The sequence below is a fragment of the Athene noctua genome, chromosome 4 (genome assembly GCF_965140245.1).
Source record: "Athene noctua chromosome 4, bAthNoc1.hap1.1, whole genome shotgun sequence".
NCBI lineage: Eukaryota > Metazoa > Chordata > Aves > Strigiformes > Strigidae > Athene > Athene noctua.
In genome coordinates this window covers 79,558,904-79,563,808 of record NC_134040.1, presented here as the reverse complement: position 1 = coordinate 79,563,808, position 4,905 = coordinate 79,558,904, and the positions used below count along the sequence as shown (strand labels likewise).

At 45.8% G+C, this 4,905-nt stretch overlaps 1 long non-coding RNA gene across 3 annotated transcripts in view; it reads right to left on the bottom strand.

Moving 5' to 3' along the window:
* The window catches only part of LOC141959811 (uncharacterized), a 12,398-nt gene extending 9,444 nt beyond the window's left edge, over positions 1 to 2,954 (bottom strand). For 2 of the 3 annotated variants that reach the window (XR_012633501.1, XR_012633502.1), the window contains exons 1-2: positions 1,984 to 2,954; positions 131 to 1,446 (exon numbers count right to left, since the gene is read on the bottom strand). This is a non-coding gene — a long non-coding RNA (uncharacterized LOC141959811). The remainder of the gene's footprint in view (positions 1 to 130; positions 1,447 to 1,983) is intronic. The other variant, XR_012633503.1, reaches the window with a different exon arrangement.
* Between the last annotated feature and the right edge of the window lie 1,951 nt (positions 2,955 to 4,905).

Genomic DNA, 4,905 nt, shown 5'->3' with positions numbered 1-4,905 from the left:
CTGAGAGAAGCTCAGAGAGACTGGGGCATTCTTAGAAAACACAAAGGAAATGACAGTATGGCAAGATTTCACACGGTACGATGAAGATTTCATATGTTATATACATCTGTTGATTTTATCTTAGTCTGACCTGTGTTGAGATTTCAGAAGAGGAGCTCACTTTAGTCTTCCCATCTTCATCTTCGCTTCTTTTTAGGTTCTGCTGACAGAACCACCACATTAGTCACACTCCTTCTACACCATTCTAAGCTCTTTCTAAACCTCAAACAAGTTTCCAGTTGGATCTGAGTCATCTATAGGTCTTGTGATGGTCTTTCTAAATAGCTGGAATATTTATTTCCTGCTAAAATGATGAGATTATAAAGGGGTGCTGTTGTGTATTAGGTTTTGATTTCACTTAAAAGTAATGTTTAATCTCTACACGTGAGATTTCTGCAAGGAATTTTTTTGTATTTTAATGATATTAGTAAAGAATTATGGCAAGACCACAGCGTTAGGTATTTTTGTCTGTGTTGTGCACAAGAGAATGACCATTTCAAGCACATTTCCTTTTTTATTACAAAAAAGACACTGAAAGCAACGGCCAGGAATGCTAACAAGCAAGAAATAGAAAGTTTTATTTGGGTGATTTTGTGCACTCTCACTCTGTGATCTTACCCGCCTGTGCTGAGCCACTAGCATCTTGACCATTTTGGCTACTACTGGAGGCAAAAAAAAAATCCTTTCCTGGTCTTGGAATAGCTCCAGAACAGAGCACATATTCCCTGCTGAAGGTGACCTGTTTTTACGTTTCTTTTATCTCTGCTAGATTCTGGTTTGCCATTATTAAAATTCCACAGAAAAGCATTTACTAGCTTTGTCCCTATATTTACAATACCTTTTGACTGAGATGTCTAAAAGCTTTAAACATATGCTTTAAACAGTGGACAGTCAGTGCTGACATTTGTTACAGATCTTTTCAGAGGGCCGTGTGGAATTGTTCTAATCCGGGAAGAGCCACTGACTCGCTGTGTGATCTGACAGAGTGACATATCACTTGACCTCAGTCACAGCAGCTGTAAAACGAGGTGGAAAAACAGGGCCTGACAGAAAAGCAGAGGATGCCTCTTGGCAGATCTTTCTCGAGCAAATAAATTTCAAATACGTGGCTTCTTTCTTACTCCTCCAAAAGTCTGTGACGAGTTTTAGATCAAAATTAGGTTTTGCAACATTTCTTCTGAATTTCTTTTTGACAGCGTGTTATGCAGCCATCATATCTTAGTTACTTGTGGTGGAACAAAACGCAGAAGGCTGGTTGGTATAGATGGGCTGAGAAAACGACCTCCGATCCCGTTATTTTTGCAGGACGGAAGCAGAAACGTTTCAGACAAAACTATTCCCTCCTCAGCGCCCCTCCGTGAGCCAGGGGACAGCTGCGCGGCGTAAGCGCCGGCCGCCGCAAGTTGCCTACGGAGAGTTTGTCGCTGTGGCCGCGGGGGCTGCAGAGGGCGCAGTGGCCCTGCCACAGCCCCCCCCCCGGCCCCGCCACAGCCCCCCCGGCCTCGCCACAGACCCTCCGACCTCGCCACGGCCCCTCCGGCCCCTCCACGGCCCCCACAGCCCCGCCACGGCCCCCCCGGCGCGCCACGGCCCCCCACAGCCCCACCACATCCCCCACGGCCCCACCACGGCCCCCCTCGCCCCACCACAGACCCCCCGACCCCGCCACGGCCCCCCTGGCCCTGCCACGGCCCCCCCAACCCCGCCACGGCCCCCCTGGCCCCACCACAGACCCCCCGACCCTGCCACGGCCCCCCTGGCCCTGCCACGGCCCCCCCAACCCCACCACGGCCCCGCCACGGCCCCCACGGCCCCGCCACGACCCCCCTGGCCCCACCACGGCCCCCACGGCCTCACCACGGACCCCCGGCCCCATGCCCCCCAGTCCCAGCCCCACACCGCGGGGCTCAGCACCAAGGGAATTGGTGCGCTCCAGCTGCGAACCTTCTCCAGCGCATCCAGAAAGAAACAGACGAGCTTTTCCCCCTCCTGCTTTGGGGTGGGAAAGTGGGGGTTTGGTTGTTTGGGTTTTGTTGATTTTTGTTTGGTTGTTTGTTCCTTTCTTTTTTCTTTTTGGCTAGCCAGATCACTGGAGAAGTGCTGGAGAAGGTTTGAGATGCCACCAGATAGAGTGGAACGTATTTTCTGTGAGATGGCTGTGGGTTCTTTAAACGGCAGATGAAACTCTATCCCGGTGCGGCAGCTGTTTCTAAGTAGGGGAGCTCCAGTAGAAGTCCTGCACTTGGGCAGCAACGCTTTCCCCTGCCAAATCTTCTGACATTGACATTACCGGTGTTCAGATTTCAGCTCTCGTGTCTGTGGATCACGTTATACAAGAGTCCGTTTCGCTGCCCGTTCAGCACACTTCCTTACCTCTTATTTATTCATGTGAAACTTCTTCCCCACCTTAGCTGTTCTGTCTGCATAGTGGGGTAGATCTTGAATTACCAAACATCTGGAAGGCCATGCTAGGTTGCATCTGGATGTCGGTTTCTGCAGAGAAATCTCTGGTGGGCAAAGTGCTGGTGCTTGGTGCATCCCTTCGCTGTACGCTGCAGAGCAGAGCAAGGCAGGGAGGCAGCAGGCAGAGGCTGGGGGAACTGAACCCCTGTGAGCCTTGTTTTGGAGAGTGACTTGACAAGGCAGGTTGGCGGGAAAGGAGGACAGAGAGCTCTTCCAACTGATGAAACTTTAAGATGGATTTAAGGCTGCTGTAAGATGTTTTAAACCCAAAGTTTGAGTCCAATCTTAACAGGAACTGGCGGGGCAGACTGTAGGGTTCATCCTCCATCATCAGGTATGTGACATGCTCAGGCATACAAAGACACATGCTAAGCCAAGCTAAACTGGAAATAAGCGCACAAAAGCAATCTCGTTCCAGCCTATAGCACAGCTGTAGTAGCACAGCCTCTGCTAGAGCCATCTGGCACAGCTGCTGGAGCTGACGTCCTGCTTTAACTGTCCTGTCCTGCTTGCATTCCTGAGCCATCAGATGACAGCACGTGGATGTGCAGGCAGAAGGCAGCAGCACATGCCAAGCAAGTTTGTTACAAAAATAGAAACACATTAGATCTTTCCATTTTCCAGTGCATCTTCCCCAGTCCTTACCCTTTTTACTGCCAGTGAAATGTAGAGGCATGTGAGGTGCTATGTCACAGCTGGACCTGACCAGTACACAACCTGGGGTGTTCTGATCTAGTTTTAGTCCAGGCAAAACCAAATAGTTTTGATTTGAGTCTGCCCAAAGGTTTGAAGCAGTCGCATTGTAAATGGGATGTTGGTATGGGTCTTTTTCATAATTCTTCTATTCATTATTTGCTTCATCTTATTCTCATATAAATCAAACTAAATCAACCTGAAGGGCTGAAGCAATTACAGACCAAGGAATCTTAGCAGTGGCAGTCCGTGATAAGCCTGCTGCGTCCCTCGTCCTGATGTACCAGCCATCTCGTTACTGCTCTCATTGCCATTAGTGACCTGGTACCCAAGGCACAGACAGTTGCACTTGGGTGCCTGACTCTACTGATGTCAGTGGCCTCAGCAGCTGATGCATGACAACCAGAATCACTCTGGGCCAAGAGCACATTGTGTACATCCCACACGTAATGCCATCACTACCTTTTGACAGTTTCACTAACTCATACAGTTTAGAATTAGGTATTTAGGAATTGCTTCTGTTTCTCTGTGACTGGTAACAATTAGGTTCTTATAGCTGGACAGTTCTTTAAAAATAAAAATTAATTTTCATCAGCGATCTTCAATGTGCCATGAACACAGAAATAAACTAGTTAAGTTTTTGGTTTTCAGATACTTGACATGAATTGCCAATAGACCAAGACGAGTTGAGGTCTATACAATATTTTTTCAGTTTTATTTCATAATTTCGTGTTGGTTTTCTAATGTGTCTTTGAATGATCACTGTGACTTTCTGTGTTTCTGTAAAGAAGGAGAAAGAAATGTTCTCCATTCCAAGGATATGTGATGTCATACCTGCTTTATTTTATTTTCTTTTTTTGCCTAGACTTTCTATATGGGACGTCTCATGAAAAAAGAGTGAAGCATGATGCTGGTTCTAGGAAAAACTCTTGAATCCCTTAGTCCAGCTTTCTGAATTGGACAAAACACCTTGCTGTCTGTTTACACTTGACTTTGAATTAACTCTTGGATGTTTGCAACAACAGCATCTCAGCAGTCAGGGAGACCTTGTGTAGGTGTTCCCCTTCACTTAGTAGCATATTAAAAGATTTTAAAAAATCAATTATAAATTTTGTTTGGGTTTTGATTTTTTTTTTCCCCTGGCAGCTTTTAATCAACATGAAATGTGAACATGCCCTTTCTTCTAATCAGCAATGTATTCGATTGTATATATATGCTTATCCCAGATAAAAGTATAAGAAATTATATGTATATTATCTCTGGAAGTGGCAGAGTCTCTACAGAATAATATTACTTCTGTAGAATTTTTAAGGGGCTCTGTTCTGGTGGTATCCAGCAAAATAATTCCTGCTTGTTCCTGTGACTTCTTCTCCATGTCTTCCCTTTAAAGTAAATCAAACAAAATTCTGTAGGACCACTGGGAAATTCTTCGAAAGGAAAGTTGCAACATGCATCTGTGCCAGACAAACAGCTTTCTAATTCCCAGTTTCATTTCCTGAAGACACCTAAATAGGGCTGAGCTGCTGGGTATCAACTGTATATATTTTATCTAATAACTCAGACACTGTTCAGAAGACTATATACTTTATAAAAGAGCATACAGAAGTTGTGACCAACCACACAGTAAGTATATTAAAGGTTCATCCTTCCTCCCGCAAAACATATTTAAGGTTGTTTAATATTACAATAATTGAAAAAAGTCCAGAAATT